The 23,252-nt window shown below is 41.2% G+C and overlaps 1 pseudogene; it reads left to right on the top strand.

The window, feature by feature from the left end:
* The window catches only part of LOC124672594, a 51,146-nt pseudogene extending 29,613 nt beyond the window's left edge, over nucleotides 1-21,533 (top strand).
* The last annotated feature ends 1,719 nt before the right edge of the window (nucleotides 21,534-23,252 follow it).

The following is a 23,252-nucleotide window of genomic DNA, read 5'->3' as shown; positions in this document are numbered from 1 at the left end:
TGAATGGCGTAGTGAAGTGCTTATTTATATCTCTTTATGATTGCAATGTGTTTTGTATCACAATTTATCTATGTGCTACTCTAGTGATGTTATTAAAGTAGTTTTATTCCTCCCGCACGGTGTAATGGTGACGAGTGTGTGCATCCGTGTTAGTACTTGGCGTAGGCTATGATTGTGATCTCTTGTAGATTATGAAGTTAACTATTGCTATGATGGTATTGATGTGATCTATTCCTCCTACATAAGTGTGAAGGTGACAGTGTGCATGCTATGTTAGTACTTGGTTTAGTCGTGTTGATCTTTCATGCACTCTAAGGTTATTTAAATATGAACATTGAATTGTGGAGCTTGTTAACTCCGGCATTGAGGGTTCGTGTAATCCTACGCAATGGTGTTCATCATCCAACAAAAGAGTGTAGAGTATGCATCTATCTATTCTGTTATGTGATCAAAGTTGAGAGTGTCCACTAGTGAAAGTGTAATCCCTAGGCCTTGTTCCTAAATATCGCTATCGTTGCTTGTTTCTCGTTTTCTTTACGTTACTACTGCTACCATATTACCACCATCAACTACACGCCGGCAAGCTATTTTCACGGCGCCGTTACTACTTGCAAATATTCATTCATACCACCTGTATTTCACTATCTCTTCGCCGAACTAGTGCACCTATTAGGTGTGTTGGGGACACAAGAGACTTCTTGCTTTGTGGTTGCGGGGTTGCATGAGAGGGATATCTTTGACCTCTTCCTCCCCGAGTTCGATAAACCTTGGGTGATCCACTTAAGGGAAACTTGCTGCTGTTCTACAAACCTCTGCTCTTGGAGGCCCAACACTGTCTACAAGAATAGAAGCTCCCGTAGACATCAAGCTATTTTCACGGCGCCGTTGCCGGGGAGGAAAGGTAAAAGGTACTCACACTCCGGATCTCGGCTACTAAGCTATTTTCACCGTTGTAAGTACTCGAAGCTATTTCCTTTAGATCCTGCAATTGCATCTTTTTGTTTCTTGTTTACACTAGTTAGGCATAATGGACACCAATGAGCTTCTTATTCTATTTCCTGATTTAAGACATGGATGGTTTGATGCGAAAATTAAAAAACCTATGGAATCTTATTTGCATGCTCGGTAGTAATATTAGTATGAACGCTTTGAACACCATTGTTGCTAATGATATGGAAAATTCTAAGCTTGGGGAAGCTGGTTTTGATGAGCATGATCTTTTTAGTCCCCCAAGCATTGAGGAGAAAATTTACTTTGATGATACTTTGCCTCCTATTTATGATGATTATAATGATATTGGTCTTTTAGTACCGCCTGTTATGGAGGATAAATTTGATTATGATTACAATATGCCTCCTATAATTGATGATGAGAATAATAATGATAGCTACTTTGTTGAATTTGCTCCCACTATTACTAATAAAATTGATTATGCTTATGTGGAGAGTAATAATTTTATGCATGATACTCATGATAAGAATGCTTTATGTGATAGTTATATTGTTGAGTTTGCTCATGTTGCTACTGAAAGTTATTATGAGAGAGGAAAATATGGTTGTAGAAATTTTCATGTTACTAAAATGCCTCTCTATGTGCTGAAATTTTTGAAGCTACACTTGTTTTATCTTCCTATGCTTGTTACTTTGCTCCTCATGAACTTGTTTATTTACAAGATTCCTTTTCATAGGAAGCATGTTAGACTTAAATGTGTTTTGAATTTGCCTCTTGATGCTCTCTTTTGCTTCCAATACTATTTCTTGCGAGTGCATCATTAAAACTGCTGAGCCCATCTTAATGGCTATAAAGAAAGAACTTCTTGGGAGATAACCCATGTGTTTATTTCGCTACAGTAATTTTGTTTTATATTTGTGTCTTGGAAGTTGTTACTACTGTAGCAACCTCTCCTTATCTTAGTTTTGTTGCATTGTTGTGCCAAGTAAAGTCTTTGATAGTAAGGTTCATACTAGATTTGGATTACCTGCACGAAACATATTTCTTGCTCGTCACGAATCTGGGCCTAATTCTCTGTAGGTAACTCAGAAAATTATGCCAATTTACGTGAGTGATCCTCAGATATGTACGCAACTTTCATTTAATTTGAGCATTTTCATTTGAGCAAGTCTGGTGCCTCAATAAAATCCATCTTTACGGACTGTTATGCTTTGACAGATTCTGCCTTTTATTTCGCATTGCCTCTTTTGCTATGGTGGATGAATTTCTTTGTTCCATTAATGTCCAGTAGCTTTATGAAATGTCCAGAAGTGTTAAGAATGATTGTGTCACCTCTGAACATGTTAATTTTTATTGTGCACTAACCCTCTAATGAGTTTTTTCGAGTTTGGTGTGGAGGAAGTTTTCAAGGGTCAAGAGAGGAGGATGATATACTATGATCAAGAAGAGTGAAAGCTCTAAGCTTGGGGATGCCCCGGTGGTTCACCCCTGCATATTTTAAGAAGACTCAAGCTGTCTAAGCTTGGGGATGCCCAAGGCATCCCCTTCTTCATCGACAAATTATCAGGTTCCTTCTCTTGAAACTATATTTTTATTCGGTCACATCTTATGTACTTTACTTGGAGCGTCTGTGTGCTTTTATTTTTGTTTTGTTATTTTCATTCTCTGAATAAATACATGCTTGTGTGGGAGAGAGACACGCTCCTCTAGTTCATATGAACACATGTGTTCTTAGCTCATAATATTCATGGCGAAGGTTGAAACTGCTTCGTTAATTGTAATATGGTTGGAAACGGAAAATGCTACATGTAGTAATTGGTATGATGTCTTGAATAATTTGATACTTGGCAATTGTTGTGCTCATGTTTAAGCTCTTGCATCATATACTTTGCACCTATTAATGAAGAAATACATAGAGCTTGCTAAAATTTGGTTTGCATAATTGGTCTCTCTAAGGTCTAGATAATTTCTAGTATTGAGTTTGAACAACAAGGAAGACGGTGTAGAGTCTTATAATGTTTACAATATGTCTTTTATGTGAGTTTTGCTGCACCGGTTCATCCTTGTGTTTGTTTCAAATAGCCTTGCTAGCCTAAACCTTGTATCGAGAGGGAATACTTCTCATGCATCCAAAATCCTTGAGCCAACCACTATGCCATTTGTGTCCACCATACCTACCTACTACATGGTATTTCTCCGCCATTCCAAAGTAAATTGCTTGAGTGGTACCTTTAAAATTTCCATCATTCGCCTTTGCAATATATAGCTCATGGGACAAATAGCTTAAAAACTATTGTGGTATTGAATATGTACTTATGCACTTTATCTCTTATTAAGTTGCTTGTTGTGCGATAACCATGTTTCGGGGACGCCATCAACTACTCTTTGTTGAATATCATGTGAGTTGCTATGCATGTCCGTCTTGTCTGAAGTAAGATAGATCTACCACCTTAATGGTTGGAGCATGCATATTGTTAGAGAAGAACATTGGGCCGCTAACTAAAGTCATGAATCATGGTGGAAGTTTCAGTTTTGGACATATATCCTCAATCTCATATGAGAATAATAATTGTTGCCACATGCTTATGCATTAAAGAGGAGTCCATTATCTGTTGTCCATGTTGTCCCGGTATGGATGTCTAAGTTGAGAATAATCAAAAGCGAGAAATCCAAAATGCGAGCTTTCTCCTTAGACCTTTGTACAGGGCGGCATGGAGGTACCCCATTGTGATACTTGGTTAAAACATGTGTATTGCGATGATCCGGTAGTGCAAGCTAATTAGGACAAGGTGCGGGCACTATTAGTATACTATGCATGAGGCTTGCAACTTGTAAGATATAATTTACATAACTCATATGCTTTATTACTACCGTTGACAAAATTGTTTCATGTTTTCAAAATAAAAGCTCTAGCACAAATATAGAAATCGATGCTTTCCTCTTTGAAGGACCATTCTTCTACTTTTATGTTGAGTCAGTTCACCTATTTCTCTCCACCTCAAGAAGCAAACACTTGTGTGAACTGTGCATTAATTCTTACATACTTGCTTATTGCACTTGTTATATTGCTTTGCATTGACAACTATCCATGAGATATACATGTTACAAGTTGAAAGCAACCGCTGAAACTTAATCTTCCATTGTGTTGCTTCAATGTCTTTACTTTAAATTATTGCTTTATGAGTTAACTCTTATGCAAGACTTATTGATGCCTGTCTTGAAAGTGCTATTCATGAAAAGTCTTTGCTTTATGATTCAGTTGTTTACTCATGGCATTACCATTGTTTTGATCGCTGCATTCATTACATATGTTTACAATAGTATGATCAAGTTTATGATGGCATGTCACTCCAGAAATTATCTTTGTTTATCGTTTACCTGCTCGGGACGAGCAGGAACTAAGCTTGGGGATGCTGATACGTCTCGACGTATCGATAATTTCTTATGTTCCATGCCACATTATTGATGATATCTACATGTTATATGCACATTTTATGTCATATTTATGCGTTTTCCGGAACTAACCTATTGACGAGATGCCGAAGGGCCGGTTCTCGTTTTCTGCTGTTTTTGGCTCCGGAAATCCTAGTAAGGAAATATTCTCGGAATCGAACGAAATCAAAACCCAAGCATCCTATTTTTCCACGAAGCTTCCGGAACACCCGGGAAGGACCGGAGGGGGGCCACGAGCCCACCAGACCATAGGCCGGCGCGGCCTGGGTGTGGCCCGCGCCACCCTATGGTGTCGCCGCCTCTTCGACCCTCTGACGCCGCCTCTTCGCCTATAAGAAGCCCCCAGACCTAAAACCTCGATACGGGGAAAGCCACGGTACGAGAAACCTTCCAGAGCCGCCGCCATCGCGAAGCCAAGATCTGGGGAACAGGAGTCTCTGTTCCGGCACGCCGCCGGGGCGGGGAAGTGCCCCCGGAAGGCTCCTCCATCGACACCACCGCCATCTCCATCAACGCTGCTTGTCTCCCATGAGGAGGGAGTAGTTCTCCATCGAGGCTCGGGGCTGTACCGGTAGCTATGTGGTTCATCTCTCTCCTATGTACTTCAATACAATAATCTCATGAGCTGCCTTACATGATTGAGATTCATATGATGATGCTTGTAATCTAGATGTCATTATGCTAGTCAAGTGAATTTTACTTATGTGATCTCCGGAGACTCCTTGTCCCACGTGTGTAAAGGTGACAGTGTGTGCACCGTGTGGGTCTCTTAGGCTATATTTCACAGAATACTTATTCACTGTGAATGGCGTAGTGAAGTGCTTATTTATATCTCTTTATGATTGCAATGTGTTTTGTATCACAATTTATCTATGTGCTACTCTAGTGATGTTATTAAAGTAGTTTTATTCCTCCTGCACGGTGTAATGGTGACAGTGTGTGCATCCGTGTTAGTACTTGGCGTAGGCTATGATTGTGATCTCTTGTAGATTATGAAGTTAACTATTGCTATGATGGTATTGATGTGATCTATTCCTCCTACATAAGTGTGAAGGTGACAGTGTGCATGCTATGTTAGTACTTGGTTTAGTCGTGTTGATCTTTCATGCACTCTAAGGTTATTTAAATATGAACATTGAATTGTGGAGCTTGTTAACTCCGGCATTGAGGGTTCGTGTAATCCTACGCAATGGTGTTCATCATCCAACAAAAGAGTGTAGAGTATGCATCTATCTATTCTGTTATGTGATCAAAGTTGAGAGTGTCCACTAGTGAAAGTGTAATCCCTAGGCCTTGTTCCTAAATATCGCTATCGCTGCTTGTTTATCGTTTCTACTGCGTTACTATCGCTACCATATTACCACCATCAACTACACGCCAGCCAAGCTATTTTCTAGCGCCGTTACTACTGCTCATATTCATTCATACCACCCGTATTTCACTATCTCTTCGCCGAACTAGTGCACCTATTAGGTGTGTTGGGGAAACAAGAGACTTCTTGCTTTGTGGTTGCAGGGTTGCATGAGAGGGATATCTTTGACCTTCCTCCCTGAGTTCGATAAACCTTGGGTGATCCACTTAAGGGAAACTTGCTGCTGTTCTACAAACCTCTGCTCTTCGAGGCCCAACACTGTCTACAAGAATAGAAGCTCCCGTAGACATCAGGCACCCCAGGGTGGCACCCCACAGGCCGGCGCGGCCAGCAAGGGGGGCGCGCCACCCTGGTGTGTGGGCCCCTCCTTGCCCCACTTCTTCATCTCTTTCTCCCATCTCATTCTCTCTCCCGAAAAAACTCGCACCAGCTTTCTCTCACTCGCGTTTCTGCTAAAGAGCTCAAGATTTCTCGATCTCTTTGCTCAGCCCAGATTTCTGTCTGAAATTTGGCACATTTGCTCTCCGGTATGTGACTCCTCCGATTATCCAAGTAGAATTTTGTTTGGTTGAGTATATCTTGAATATTTTGCTGCTGTAGGTACCATGTTTAGTGAGCTTGCATGCTTGTTCTAAGTGGTAAAAACTAGTGTTAATGCATGATTAGTACTCTAGCAAGTTCCTATAGTAGTTTCCCTCAATTATATGTCACCAAATCAAATTTTATAATGATTGTTGAAAAATTTCAGAAAATGGAGTGGAATAAGCACCAACTCAACCAACAAGAATTGGAGTTGCAACAGGTTATGAGAGTTCACCGCGAAGAAGGAGTATACCCCTCTTACTACCTGTGCGTTGATTTTATGAGAAGTGCAGGAATCTTGCAAGATGTTCAAAATCTGATTTCCAAGGCAGGTTTGGGAAATTTTGTTGTTGGTGAACCATACCAATATGCAAAACTGACCATATCTGTAGTGCAAGATTTTGAATTCAATTGGTCCCAGACTAACCCCATGGTTCGATACAAAATTTATAATAAAACTGTCAACTTGCCATTCGATGACTTTTGTGCAGCAATTAGAGTGCCACAATGGGGATCATGCGAGAAGATAAGGGGACTGCCGCAGGAGCTCTTGAATCTCTACAAGATGATTTGTCATGGAAGAAGCTTCTCAGAGGATGGTGGTAAAATCAGTAGTATTCAACTCCCAGCTATTCATTACTTTGCTTATTTCATCACCAAGTGCGTTCTTGCTAGAAATAATGCAAGTAAGTTATCTATCCAGGATTTAGCTTTTTTTAGCTGCTGCATTACATGGTGATAGGACTTACAACTTGGGTGCTTTGATAGCCTATAGACTTGCTACTAACCGTGAGAAGGGATGAATTTGTGGAGGTCTCATCGCCTCTCGTTTATTAGCTTTGCATGGTGTAGAACCTCACCATCTTGATATTCAGCTCTCCATAGAGAAACTTGACATAGTCTCCATGATTAAGCATGAATTTGTTTCTGATTCGTCTAATTTGAGTAACCTGTCTTACAAGATGACATTTTACAAGAAAACTTGGAGAACAACTAAGAAAACTGAAAAACTAGTAGGATTGCCTCGCTGATACGTCTCCGACGTATCGATAATTTCTTATGTTCCATGCCACATTATTGATGATATCTACATGTTTTATGCAAACTTTATGTCGTATTTATGCATTTTCCGGCACTAACCTATTAACGAGATGCCGAAGAGCCAATTGCTGTTTTCTGCTGTTTTTGGTTTCAGAAATCCTAGTAAGGAAATATTCTCGGAATTGGCCGAAATCAACGCCCGAGGGCCTATTTTTGCACGAAGCTTCCGGAAGACCGGAGGACTTACGAAGTGGGGCCACGAGGTGGCCGTGACAACAGGGCGGCGCGGCCCGGGCCTTGGCCGCGCCGGCCTGTTGTGTGGGGCCCTCGTGTGGCCCCCGACCTGCCCTTCCGCCTACATATAGTCTTCGTCGCGAAACCCCCGCATCGAGAGCCACGATACGGAAAACCTTCCGGAGACGCCGCCGCCGCCAATCCCATCTCGGGGGATTCAGGAGATCACCTCCGGCACCCTGCCGGAGAGGGGAATCATCTCCCGGAGGACTCTTCACCGCCATGGTCGCCTCCGGAGTGATGAGTGAGTAGTTCACCCCTGGACTATGGGTCCATAGCAGTAGCTAGATGGTCGTCTTCTCCTTATGTGCTTCATTTTCGGATCTTGTGAGCTGCCTAACATGATCAAGATCATCTATCTGTAATGCTATATGTTGTGTTTGTTGGGATCCGATGGATAGAGAATATTATGTTATGTTGATTATCAATCTATTACCTATGTGTTGTTTATGATCTTGCATGCTCTCCGTTATTAGTAGAGGCTCGGCCAAGTTTTTACTCTTAACTCCAAGAGGGAGTATTTATGCTCGATAGTGGGTTCATGCCTCCATTAAATCTGGGACAATGACAGAAAGTTCTAAGGTTGTGGATGTGCTGTTGTCACTAGGGATAAAACATTGATGCTATGTCCGAGGATGTAGTTATTGATTACATTACGCACCATACTTAATGCAATTGGCTGTTGTTTGCAACTTAATACTGGAAGGGGTTCGGATGATAACCTGAAGGTGGACTTTTTAGGCATAGATGCATGCTGGATAGCGGTCTATGTACTTTGTCGTAATGCCCAATTAAATCTCACTATACTCATCATATCATGTATGTGCATGGTCATGCCCTCTCTATTTGTCAATTGCCCAACCGTAATTTGTTCACCCAACATGCTATTTATCTTATGGGAGAGACACCTCTAGTGAACTGTGGACCCCGGTCCTATTCTTTTACATCGAATACAATCTACCGCAATACTTGTTCTACTCGTTTTCTCGCAAACAATCACCATCCACACTATACATCTAATCCTTTGTTACAGCAAGCCGGTGAGATTGACAACCTCACCGTTTCATTGGGGCAAAGTACTTTGGTTGTGTTGTGCGGGTTCCACGTTGGCGCCGGAATCCCTGGTGTTGCGCCGCACTACATCCCGCCGCCATCAACCTTCGATGTGCTTCTTGACTCCTACTCGGTTCGATTAAACCTTGGTTTATTACCGAGGGAAACTTGCTATCGTGCGCATCACACCTTCCTCTTGGGGTTCCCAACGGACGTGTCAACTACACGCATCAAGCAAATTTCCGGCGCCGTTGTCGGGAGCTCAAGACACGCTGCAAGGGGAGTCTCCACAATCCAATCTCTTTACTTTGTTTTTGTCTTGCTTTATTTTATTTACTACTTTGTTTGCAGCACTTATATTAAAACACAAAAAAATTAGTTGCTAGCTTTACTTTATTTACTGTCTTGTTCTCCATATTAAAAACACAAAAAAATTAGTTACTTTCATTTACTTTATTTAGTTTGCTTTATTTACTACTGCTAAAATGGGTACTCCTGAAAATACTAAGTTGTGTGACTTCACAACCACAAATAATAATGATTTCTTATGCACACCTATTGCTCCACCTGCTACTACGACAGAATTCTTTGAAATTAAACCTCGCTTTATCGAATCTTGTTATGAGAGAGCAATTTTCTCGGTGTTAGTTCTGATGATGCTGCTGCCCATCTTAATAATTTTGTTGAACTATGTGAAATGCAAAAGTATAAGGATGTAGATGGTGACATTATAAAATTAAAATTGTTTCCTTTCTCATTAAGAGGAAGAGCTAAAGATTGGTTGCTATCTCTGCCTAGAAATAGTATTGATTCATGGACTAAATGCAAGGATGCTTTTATTGGTAGATATTACCCCACTGCTAAAATTATATCTTTGAGGAGTAGCATAATGAATTTTAAACAATTGGATAATGAGCATGTTGCACAAGCTTGGGAAAGAATGAAATCTTTGGTTAAAAATTGCCCAACCCATGGACTGACTACTTGGATGATCATCCAAACCTTTTATGTTGGACTGAACTTTTCTTCGCGGAACCTATTGGATTCAGCTGCTGGAGGTACCTTTATGTCCATCACTCTTGGTTAAGCAACAAATCTTCTTGATAATATGATGATTAATTACTCTGAATGGCACACGGAAAGAGCTCCACAAGGTAAGAAGGTAAATTCTGTCGAAGAAACCTCCTCCTTGAGTGATAAGATTGATGCTATTATGTATATGCTTGTGAATGATAGGACTAATGTTGATCCTAATAATGTTCCGTTAGCTTCATTGGTTGCTCAAGAAGAACATGTTGATGTAAACTTCATTAAAAATAATAATTTCAACAACAATGCTTATCGGAACAATTCTAATAATAACTATAGGCCATATCCTTATAATAATGGTAACGGTTATGGTAATTCTTAGGAATTCTTACAACAATAATAGGAACACACCCCCTGGACTTGAAGCTATGCTTAAAGAATTTATTAGTACACAAACTGCTTTTAACAAATCTGTTGAAGAAAAGCTTGGGAAAATTGATACACTTGCTTCTAAAGTCGATAGTCTTGTTGCTGATGTTGATCTTTTGAAATCGAAAGTTATGCCTAATGAAAATCATAATAATAAAATTGTTACTACAGCAAATGCCATCCAAGTTAGAATTAATGAGAATATAAGATTGATGGCCGAATTGCGTGCTAGGTGGGAGAAAGAAGAAAATGCTAAAGAAGATAATATAGCTAAAGTTTGGACTATTACCACCACTAGCAATGCTAATGCTCCACATGTTTCTGCACCTCCTACTAATAATGGTAAAAGAATTGGTGTTGGCAATGTTTCCACTTCTAATGCAAAGCTTGCAAAACTGCCGGAAACTGCTAAAACTGCTGAAACTGCCTGTGATAAAACTGCTGAATTTTTTTCCAACATTGGGGATGATGATCCCATTGATTTAGATTATAATGGTTTGGATTTTGATGATTGCCACATCTCTGAAGTTATAAAGTTCTTACAAAAACTTGCTAAGAGTCCTAATGCTAGTGCTATAAACTTGGCTTTCACAAAACATATTACAAATGCTCTCATAAAAGCTAGAGAAGAGAAACTAGAACGTGAAGCTTCTATTCCAAGGAAGCTAGAGGATGGTTGGGAGCCCATCATTAAGATGAAGGTAAATGACTTTGATTGTAATGCTTTATGTGATCTTGGTGCAAGTATTTCCGTTATGCCTAAGAAAATCTATAATATGCTTGACTTGCCACCATTGAAAAATTGTTATTTGGATGTTAATCTTGCTGATCATTCTACAAAGAAACCTTTAGGGAGAGTTGATAATGTTCGCATTACCGTTAACAATAACCTTGTCCCCGTTGATTTTGTTGTCTTGGATATTGAATGCAATGCATCTTGTCCTATTATATTGGGAAGACCTTTTCTTCAAACTGTTGGAGCTATCATTGATATGAAGGAAGGTAATATTAAATATCAATTTCCTCTCAAGAAAGGTATGGAACACTTCCCTAGAAAGAGAATGAAGTTACCTTTTGATTCTATTATTAGAACAAATTATGATGTTGATAATTCGTCTCTTGATAACACTTGATATACACTTTCTGCGCCTAGCTGAAAGGCGTTAAAGAAAAGCGCTTATGGGAGACAACCCATGTTTTTTACTACAGTACTTTTATTTTATATTTGAGTCTTGGAAGTTGTTACTACTGTAGCAACCTCTCCTTATCTTAGTTTTGTGCATTGTTGTGCCAAGTAAAGTCTTTGATAGTAAGGTTCATACTAGATTTGGATTACTGCGCAGAAACAGATTTCTTTGTTGTCACGAATCTGGGCCTAATTCTCTGTAGGTAACTCAGAAAATTATGCCAATTTACATGAGTGATCCTCAGATATGTACGCAACTTTCATTCAATTTGAGAATTTTCATCTGAGCAAGTTTGGTGCCTCAATAAAATTCGTCTTTACGAACTGTTCTGTTTTGACAGATTCTGCCTTTTATTTCGCATTGCCTGTTTTGCTATGCTTGATGGATTTTTCTATTCCATTGACTTTCAGTAGCTTTGTGCAATGTCCAGAAGTGTTAATAATTATTATGTCACCTCTGAACATGTAAATTTTAATTTTGCACTAACCCTCTAATGAGTTGTTTTGAGTTTGGTGTGGAGGAAGTTTTCAAGGATCAAGAGAGGGAGATGATACAATATGATCAAGGAGAGTGAAAGCTCTAAGCTTGAGGATGCCCCGGTGGTTCACCCCTGCATATTTTAAGAAGACTCAAGCGTCTAAGCTTGGGGATGCCCAAGGCATCCCCTTCTTCATCGACAACATTATCGAGTTCCTCCCCGAAACTATATTTTTATTCCATCACATCTTATGTGCTTTGCTTGGAGCGTCGGTTTGTTTTTGTTTTTTGTTTTTGTTTGAATAAAATGGATCCTAGCATTCATTGTGGGGGATAGATACACGCTCCGCTGTTGCATATGGACAAATATGTCCTTAGGCTTTACTCATAGTATTGATGGCGAAGGTTGAATCTTCTTCGTTAAATTGTTATATGGTTGGAATCGGGAAATGCTACATGTAGTAATTCTAAAATGTCTTGAATAATTTGATACTTGGCAATTGTTGTGCTCATGTTTAAGCTCTTGCGTCATATACTTTGCACCTATTAATGAAGAAATACATAGAGCTTGCTAAAATTTGGTTTGCATAATTGGTCTCTCTAAAGTCCAGATAATTTCTAGTATTGAGTTTGAACAACAAGGAAGACGGTGTAGAGTCTTATAATGTTTACAATATGTCTTTTATGTGAGTTTTGCTGCACCGGTTCATCCTTGTGTTTGTTTCAAATAACCTTGCTAGCCTGAACCTTGTATCGAGAGGGAATACTTCTCATGCATCCAAAATCCTTGAGCCAACCACTATGCCATTTGTGTCCACCATACCTACCTACTACATGGTATTTCTCCGCCATTCCAAAGTAAATTGCTTGAGTGCTACCTTTAAAATTTCCATTCTTTACCTTTGCAATATATAGCTCATGGGACAAATAGCTTAAAAACTATTGTGGTATTGAATATGTACTTATGCACTTTATCTCTTATTAAGTTGTTTGTTGAGCGGTAACCATGTTCCTGGGGACGCCATCAACTACTCTTTGTTGAATATCATGTGAGTTGCTATGCATGTCCGTCTTGTACGAAGTAAGGGAGATTTACCACTCATTTAATGGTTAGAGCATGCATAATGTTAGAGAAGAACATTGGGCCGCTAACTAAAGCCATGATCCATGGCGGAAATTTCAGTTTTGGACATATATCCTCAATCTCATATGAGAACATTAATTGTTGCTACATGCTTATGCATTAAAGAGGAGTCCATTATCTGTTGTCTATGTTGTCCCGGTATGGATGTCTAAATTGAGAATAATCAAAAGCGAGAAATCCAATGCGAGCTTTCTCCTTAGACCTTTGTACGAGCGGCATAGAGGTACCCCTTTGTGACACTTGGTTAAAACATGTGTATTGCGATGATAATCCCGGTAATCCAAGCTAATTAGGACAAGGTGCGGACACTATTAGTATACTATGCATGAGGCTTGCAACTTGTAAGATATAATTTACATGATACATATGCTTTATTACTACCGTTGACAAAATTGTTTCTTGTTTTCAAAATCAAAGCTCTAGCACAAATATAGCAATCAATGCTTCCCTCTGCGAAGGGCCTTTCTTTTACTTTTATGTTGAGTCAGTTCACCTATCTCTCTCCACCTCAAGAAGCAAACACTTGTGTGAACTGTGCATTGATTCCTACATACTTGCATATTGCACTTGTTATATTACTTTAGATTGACAATATCCATGAGATATACATGTTATAAGTTGAAAGCAACCGCTGAAACTTAATCTTCCTTTGTGTTGCTTCAATACCTTTACTTTGATTTATTGCTTTATGAGTTAACTCTTATGCAAGACTTATTGATACTTGTCTTGAAAGTACTATTCATGAAAAGTCTTTGCTTTATGATTCATTTGTTTACTCATGTCATTACCATTGTTTTGATCGCTGCATTCATTACATATGCTTACAATAGTATGATCAAGGTTATGATGGCATGTCACTCCAGAAATTATCTTTGTTATCGTTTACCTGCTCGGGACGAGCAGGAACTAAGCTTGGGGATGCTGATACGTCTCCGACGTATCGATAATTTCTTATGTTCCATGCCACATTATTGATGATATCTACATGTTTTATGCATACTTTATGTCGTATTTATGCATTTTCCGGCACTAAACTATTAACAAGATGCCGAAGAGCCAGTTGCTGTTTTCTGCTGTTTTTTGTTTCAGAAATCCTAGTAAGAAAATATTCTCGGAATTGGACGAAATCAACGCCCAGGGGCCTATTTTTGCACGAAGCTTCCAGAAGACCAGAGGACTTACGAAGTGGGGCCACGAGGTGGCCAGACAACAGGGCGGCGCGGCCTGGGCCTTGGCCGCGCCGGCCTGTTGTGTGGGGCCCTCGTGTGGCCCCCTGACCTGCCCTTCCGCCTACATATAGTCTTCGTCGCGAAACCCCCGATGCCGAGAGCCACGATACGGAAAACCTTCCGCAGACGCCGCCGCCGCCAATCCCATCTCGGGGGATTCGGGAGATCGCCTCCGGCACCCTGTCTGGAGAGGGGCATCATCTCCCGGAGGACTCTTCACCGCCATGGTCGCCCCCGGAGTGATGAGTGAGTAGTTCACCCCTGGACTATGGGTCCATAGCAGTAGCTAGATGGTCGTCTTCTCCTTATGTGCTTCATTGTCGGATCTTGTGAGCTGCCTAACATGATCAAGATCATCAATCCGTAATGCTATATGTTGTGTTTGTTGGGATCCGATGGATAGAGAATATTATGTTATGTTGATTATCAATCTATTACCTATGTGTTGTTTATGATCTTGCATGCTCTCCGTTATTAGTAGAGGCTCGGCCAAGTTTTTACTCTTAACTCCAAGAGGGAGTATTTATGCTCGATAGTGGGTTCATGCCTCCATTAAATGCAGGACGGTGACGGAAAGTTCTAAGGTTGTGGATGTGCTTGTTGCCACAAGGGATAAAACATTGATGCTATGTCCGAGGATGTAGTTATTGATTACATTACGCACCATACTTAATGCAATTGTCTCGTTGTTTGCAACTTAATGCCGGAAGGGGTTCGGATGATAACCTCGAAGGTGGACTTTTTAGGCATAGATGCATGCTTGGATAGCGGCCTATGTACTTTGTCGTAATGCCCAATTAAATCTCACTATACTCATCATATCATGTATGTGCATGGTCATGCCCTCTCTATTTGTCAATTGCCCAACTGTAATTTGTTCACCCAACATGTTATTTATCTTATGGGAGAGACACCTCTAGTGAACTGTGGACCCCGGTCCTATTCTTTTACATCGAATACAATCTACTGCAATACTTGTTCTACTCGTTTTCACGCAAACAATCATCATCCACACTATACATCTAATCCTTTGTTACAGCAAGCCGGTGAGATTGACAACCTCACTGTTTCGTTGGGGCAAAGTACTTTGGTTGTGTTGTGCAGGTTCCACGTTGGCGCTGGAATCCCTGGTGTTGTGCCGCACTACATCCCGCCGCCATCAACCTTCGACGTGCTTCTTGACTCCTACTGGTTCGATTAAACCTTGGTTTGTTACTGAGGGAAACTTGCTACTGTGCGCATCACACCTTCCTCTTGGGGTTCCCAACGGACGTGTCAACTACACGCATCACCTGCACCTGTTCTATTTAACCTTGATTCCAGGAAGGATTGGTCAGTCACGGAAGGTGAACTGAATGCATACATAGAGGGAGATGGCCATCATGCAAGAGACGGCACGGAGGAGGCCGCGGAACGCCTCGACTCGTCATCCGATGCAGCAAGTTCTTCACATCAACATGTTGGGCATGAGGAGCCTTCGCCCTTTCCTTCTGCACCGGGATCTTATTATGACTACACTATGTATCACCCACCGGTGTGGAATCCTGACCCTCGCTGGGGTTGATCTCCACTTAGGCCAAAAACCTAAGTTTGGGGGGAGGTATACCGGCATCACTCATTCTTTGCATATTATGGTTCCTGGATACTTGTATATACTTGTTTAGCTTCTTAAAGTGGTTTTCTAATAAGAGGGAAATGATATTTGGGGAAGTGCTGATTGAAAACAGATTCTGGACTGATACTAAAAAATTTCTCAAAAACAGCCAGTACGTTATTTTGCGAAGCCAATTTTTGTGCATGTTCCCCAGGTTATTATCTAACTTTCATTAGTTGAACACTTTTCGAGTTGAGCAGCGGAAGAATTTCTTAAAAATCGATTACTGTACTGTTGTCAAGTTTGACGAATTCCTGCTGCTTTGTGTTTGTGTGACTCTTTTAGTTTTCATTTTTTTGTTTCTGCTTTGTTTGTTTCCTAAAACACAAAAAGAACAAAAATATTTCTGTTGTTTCTCTTCACCACTTGTTTATTTTGGTTTCTTGCTTTTATTTCGCTTTGCTTTCTATCGTTGGTTTGCTATAAGAAAATCCAAAAAGATTTTACTTTGTTCGCTTGTTTCCTTTTGTTTTTGTTTCCAATTCGAAAACACCAAAAATATTTCTGTTGTTTCTCTTCACCACTTGTTTATTTTGGTTTCTTGCTTTTATTTCGCTTTGCTTTCTATCGTTGGTTTGCTATAAGAAAATCCAAAAAGATTTTACTTTGTTCGCTTGTTTCCTTTTGTTTTTGTTTCCAATTCGAAAACACCAAAAATATTTGCTGTTCTTCTTTGGTTTTGTAAAGTTCATTATGAGTTCAATGGTCTTCGGTGGCTGGAGCTTGGTTTTCATTCAATATTATTCAAGCTACACAAGTGAAAAGGCAATAGTGACGATATACGACAATCTGACTGTGGTGAGAGGCTGGTATGAACTCTATTTGTTTTCATCTTTGTACATATACTCATCCATGTGAGCATGCTTAGTTGGTTCATATGAGGTATATGTCATTTAAGAAAGTCTAGTATTTCATGATCTCTCATGCTTAGCTCCAATTTATTAATAAGAGTAGCATATCATAAATATTGCTTGCATTATTTTATTCATAGATAGGTATGACATTGTGGTATCCTCCTCTGAATAATTCTCTTGAATCAACTTGGCACATGCTCACGCATGCATATGACTGAACAAAAGTCAATTAATTTTATGCCTCCGTTAATTTATTTTGTCGCAAGCATGATTATGATAGTTACTGCTCTCTTGATTGTCGCTTCCCAGTCTATTGCTAGCCTTCACTTGTACTGAGCGGGAACGCTGCTCGTACTTCCAAACATCTGAAAACCAAGTTATTCCAGAGCGTCCACCATAAATACCTATGCATGGCATTTCAAACCATTCCAAGTAAATTCTCATGTGCTACCTTTAAACCTTCAAAATACTTCTCTAATTTGTGTTGATGTTTTATAGCTCATGAGGAAATATGTGGTGTTTATCTTTCAATCTTATCATTTACTCCTGACAGACTTTCATAATAGACTAGTGGCACATTCGCTTATCCAATAATTTTGCAAAAAGAGCTGGCAACGGGGTTCCCAGCCCCAATTAATGAACTTTCATTAATAATTCTCTTCACATGTTTTGCCCTGATTTATCAGTAAGCAACTTAAATTCCAAATAGACACTCCTCCATGGTATGTGATTGATGGAAGGCACCCGAGGATTCGGTTAGCCATGGCTTGTGTAAGCAAAGGTTGGGGGGAGTGTCATCCGTAATGAAACTAAAATACGTGTGTAAACAAAAGAGAAGAGGGATGATTTACCTTGCTTTGGTAGAGATAACGTCCTTCATGGGAGCCGCTCTTGAAAGTCTGGTTGACGAGGTAGTTAGAGTACCCACTATCATTCGTTGACAACAACAAACACCTCTCAAAATAATTTTACTTCTGTTTTACAAATGAAAAGCTCTAGCACATGTTAATCCCTGCTTCCCTCTGCGAAGGGTCAATCTTTTACTTTTACATTGAGTCTCCATCCTTTCTTTGAGCACCTTCTTGAGAGCACAACTGTCATTCTTAGTACAATATGCTTGTCCCAAAATATTATTAGCTGTGGTATAACTTTGATGCTTTTGTCTTTGATAATATCTACTTCCAATCTTCCCATGAACTTCAAAGGTGCCCGAGCATTTATGTTTTGATGTACAAATACGGGCAAGTGAGATACCACTTTATCATATCCTTCTATGAACATTGCAATCGTGCTGATAGATATGATTCATGATGCTCATTATTAATTTGTTGGTACCTTTTCCATGATTGACATAGCTATTAGATGATTTTATTTGCATGTATCTTATTATGAATTGCTTAAGAACTTGCCATATCATGAGAATATTTACATCATATGAACAAATGTGTTCGTGAAAGTTCTTTTATCGCACTCAGTTGTTAACTGAATTTCTTGAGGACAAGCAATACGCTAAGCTTGGGGGAGTTGATACGTCCAAAACGTATCTACTTTCCCGAACACTTTTGCTATTGTTTTGCCTCTAATTTGTGTATTTTGGATACAACTAACACGGACTAACCCTGTTTTCAGCAGAACTGCTCTGGTGTCTCGTTTTTGTGCGGAAATCCAACTTTCAGGAAAATCCTCGGTTTATGCCAAAGGTCTTATTTTTCCAGAAGATTGACGGAGCCAGAAGGGCAAGCCAGGTGGAGGCCCGAGGACCCCACACACTAGGCCGGCGCGGCCCAGGAGGGGGGCGCGCCGCCCTACTGTGTGGCCCCCTCGGCCGGCCTCCGACGCCCTCCTCTGGACTACTTAACGCCTTCAACCTAAAAACGCACAGGGGGTTAGAAGAAATCGCCAAAAACCATCCAGTACGCCGCCACCGTCGCGAAACTCCGTCTCGGGACCAGAAACTCCGTTCTGGCACTCCGCCGGGACGGGGAATTGGAGGAGATCATCGCCATCATCACCACCGACGCCTCTCCATCGACCAGCCATGTTTCCCCCATCCATGCGTGAGTAATTCCCCCGCTATAGGCTGAAGGGGATGGTAGGGATTGGATGAGATTGGTCATGTAATAGCATAAGATTGTTAGGGCATAGTGCCTAGTGTCCGTAATTGGTACTTTTATGATATTGTTGCAACTTGTTATGCTTAATGCTTGTCACTAGGGCCCGAGTGCCATGATCTCAGATCTGAACATGTTATCAATTCATGATGATATTCATTGCTTTATGATCTTACCTGTACACGTATCGCTTTCCGGAACCCGAGGCCCCAAAGTGACAGAAATTGGGACAACCGGAGGGGAAGGCGGTGATATGAGGATCACATGTGTTCACGAAGTGTTAATGCTTTGCTCCGGTGCTCTATTAAAAGGAGTACCTTAATTTCCGATGAGATTCCCTAGAGGCCTGGCTGCCACCGGCTGGTAGGACAAAAGATGTTGTGCAAGTTTCTCATTGCGAGCACGTACGACTAAATATGGAACACATGCCTATTGATTGATTAGTACTTGGATACCGTTTTATTATTATCTCGCAAATGCCCTGCCTTGATTGTTACATGAGTTTCTCTCATCCATGCAACGCCCGTTCATCCATCCCTGTGCCTACGGTATTTTAATCCTGCTTGTTTACTATAATCACTACTGCTGTCTTTGTTACTCTGCTGTCTGTTATTTCACTCATCGCTATTGCTATAAAACTGTTACTACTGATAAACTCTTGCGAGCAAGTCTGTTTCCAGGTGCAGCTGAATTGACAACTCTGATGTTAAGGCTTACAAGTATTCTTTGTCTCCCCTTGTGTCGAATCAATAAATTGGGTTTTACTTCCCGCGAAGACTGTTGCGATCCCCTATACTTGTGGGTCATCAGGGTGGCGCAAGAGATGGCTCTATGTGCACGAAGAGAGCTCCGATTCAGTGGAGTACAACATTGCTCCTTTTGATGGAAGAGCCAAGATTCTTCGCCGCGATCCTGGGATGCTGAAGCTACCGAAGAAGAGAAATCGGCGACAGAGGCGCTGATGACTCGCATACATGAGCTCCAGAACACCCGTGGCAAGGAATTGTCAGGTATCCAAATCACAGCCTACTTCCTTAGGATTAGAGTGCAACCTCTGCAAGCTCGCAAAAATCCCCTTTGGATGTATGCCGGTGATGAAGATGTCGAGAAGCTCTCCAAGGAACTTCCTGTGAAGGACTTAGAGAAGCTGATCCGAAGGATTTCAAAGCTTAACAAGAAGGATCCTGTTCCATCTTCTTGCCGCGTTACGCCATACAGTGGCGCCAATCCCCTCCCCGAGGTAATATTTCCTCTTTAGTTGCTATATTGTCTCCTCGAGTTTTACTATTTTATCGACTACTGTCATGCTGGCTTTTTTTTATCGACACTCTTTCTTTATCTCAGAACCACCCCGTTCTCGCTTCTCTTCCTCCTCTTCCTGAGGGTGGAGAAGTTGAAGACCGTACCGTTGTCGATGATGACCACCAAAGCACCTCGCGCCCTGAAAGTGAAGTCGCGGGTTCTCACAAATTCGTGGCTTCTTCTGAAAAAGACGCTGAGTCTGAGGCCACTGCCTCGACACACTCCCTTCCTCCTGCTGTTTCTCCAAGGAACAAGAGGAAGAGGGATGAAGTCGAAGATTCCGGCACCTCCAAAGCCGAAGAAGTTGGTCCTTCAGATAGGAAGGCATATTTCAATCCATACGAAGATGCCCTCGTCAGCTCGTAAGTTACCCCTTGCTTTCTTACTGTTTTGCTCTTGACGTTTTTTGTCTATCTTGCTTCTTATACTGTCGCCATTTTACTGTAGTGGTGACGAGGAAGAAACACAAGCTATTGACGCGACTGCTCGAACGAGTATGTCGCGTACTTTAGTTGTTTCAGAACTGCAAATTGAAGGAGAAGAATCGTCGCCTCCTCAACAAAACACCGAACAGCCTACTCCTCCCGCAAGCCCCCGTGTCCCTTCGCCAAAAAGTTCAAGGGTTGAATCAGTCACGGAGCCTGCCTTACAATTGGGTGGTTCCACGACTCCTATTTTGGATGATGTAAGTCCCTTCTCTTTTTTGTGCTAAGTATTTTCCGATGCTATCGATTTTTTTCCTTGTTTGCCTCATTTTTGCTTTGTGCTGTCGAGCTTTATACTATATTGACGCTTTCTTTTTCTATCTTTCTTCGTTAGCCTTTGATCAAAGAATTCATCCGCTTCGGTGCCCAATTCGTCGGGTACCGCGAATATGCTAGTAAAGCTGAAGGTAATATTTTGCTGCGTCTCTTGGCCCACGACTTCTCACTCCTTTCTTGTCGTGATTTTGACTGGTTTTGTCTATTTTGTCAGAAAATCTTGCGGAAGCCAACAAGCGTGCTGATGCACTTGCTCAAAAATTGGAGCAAAGTGAAAAGGCTCGTAAGAAGGCTGAAGCGGATGCCAAGAAGGCCAAGGTAGATGCTGCTGGTGTTGAAGATCTTCGGAAGAGGCTTCACGACGCAGAAACTGCTTTGAGCGACAAAGTAGCTGAGCAAGCTGCTCGAGAAGAAAAGATCCTCAGTCGCTTGGAGTCACAAAGTCGGCGTTTTGTTAGTAAGTGCTCGAATCCTTGTGCATTTCCTCGGGTTACTTCACATTTTTCGAGCATTCTTTATTTATGAGCTACCCTTTGCTTGTTTTCAGGGAGAACTCGTCAAGAATACGAAGTGGATGGCCCTGAAGGCGATGAGCTTCTCGACGCGCTGACCCTCCTTGAAATCCATGGGGATGAAGCACGCGAAGGCCTTGCTGACGCTGAGGCAGGTCTGTCGAAGCTTTTCCCCTACTTCTTCCCGAAGAAAGAGGAGCCCAACACTTTTGTTGCTCTTGCAAAAAACTTCAACGTGCCAGGAGATCTTGGGCTCAAACTTCGCCAAGAGGGCCCGAAGATTTGCGTTGAGGGCACCATCGCACTGATTGCTGATAGCCAGCAAAACGTCGATTGGACCAAGGTTGGCGACATAAGGGAGATGGAAACGAAGGAATGACAATCTCTAATTAAAGCTGCCAAGCCTCCCTCAAAACCAATCCTTGCCTTCCTTGGTGTTAAACCAACTCCTGCTCCAAGCGCATCCAAGCCGGAGGTCAAGTAGACCACCCTTTCTTTCTTTTCTTTTTTCTTTTGATGCTGTCGCCAAAGTATCTTTGGCGACGCCTACCCCACTAGTTTGTTAGGGATTTCCCCCTTGTAATGTCTTGTAAATATTCTGAAAATTAATGGAATTCTATCTTGCTTTGATGATTGATGTCGAGCCTTTTCTTTTAGTTGACGTTCGATAACTATACTTCAACTCCTGCTCCTTCCAATATTTTGCCTACTTCTTCTCGCTCGAAGAAAGCGCTTGTTAATACTGAACTTGGTGAAGATTCCTCGAGTAAGAATTTACCGTAAGACTTGGAAGAACTCCGTCAACAACTTCAGTATGCGAAGAAGCAAACACTTGTGATGATGGAGCAATCTCGCAAAGCATCCGAGAAAGAGAAAATTGCACTTCAACAAGCTCGAGAAGCCATGGCTGCCAAGGAAGCCGCTGTTTCTGAAGATGAAAAGGCAACTACTCGAGAGAATTTTATGCTCGACTTGATGAATGAAGCCAGTGTGGATATGTCAGGTATGCTTTTTCGAATCAGAACTTCTTCTGTTTTTCTGCTGTATCCTTTTTTTGAAATTCCTGTGATGTCGCCAAATAGGTTCCTTTCTCGACGCTGCTGCCGAAGACGAAAGGGTAAACACAAGGACAAATCTTCTCGTTAACCTTTCTCTTGACTATGGTTCTCTGTTCTGGGCCACTCCAGAGCGGACCCGACAGATTGTCAGGTTTCAAGACCGCGCCTGTCAGGTTCACGAGTTCCTTGATTTCTGCACCAGAACATTGTCCTTGGTTTAAAAGACGATGTTTCCTCGGAACGAGGCGCCCAACACTCTTCTTGGTTTGATGGAAAAATTTCGGGATGCTCCTCGTATTCATAACTTTGTGCGAGCTCAATTATCTTCCGGCGCCAGGTTTGCTATGATGATGATCAAAATCTGCTATCCCAAGTTTGACATGAGTCAAATTGTTACCAAGTGCTTGGCCAAGATGGCGAAAAGAAAAAGGGATGTTGGCAAAATTGATGATCATGTGACCCCTGTAGCAGAAGATATGATGGATGAACTTCTTCGGATGGACGCTGAGTTCTTCGTGAGGGGCAGCTATGCTGAACATAGTACTCGTACTGTAAATACTGAACGGATGACCATAGATAATATACTGAGCCGCAATTGACTTTCTTTTTCTTTTAGCTCGTTGAATTTTCTCGAGAGTTGCATCTTGTATGTTGTAAACATATTCTATATTGTAAAGTCAATAAGTGTTTCTATTTTTCCTCGTCAAGCCCCCGAGTGTTTCGGTGGTAAATTTCCTTGTTGTTGTAATATCCCAGGTT

The sequence above is a fragment of the Lolium rigidum genome, chromosome 7 (assembly GCF_022539505.1).
Source record: "Lolium rigidum isolate FL_2022 chromosome 7, APGP_CSIRO_Lrig_0.1, whole genome shotgun sequence".
Lineage (NCBI taxonomy): Eukaryota > Viridiplantae > Streptophyta > Magnoliopsida > Poales > Poaceae > Lolium > Lolium rigidum.
Note: the sequence above shows the minus strand (reverse complement) of the source record. Positions and strands in the feature narration are given on the sequence as shown.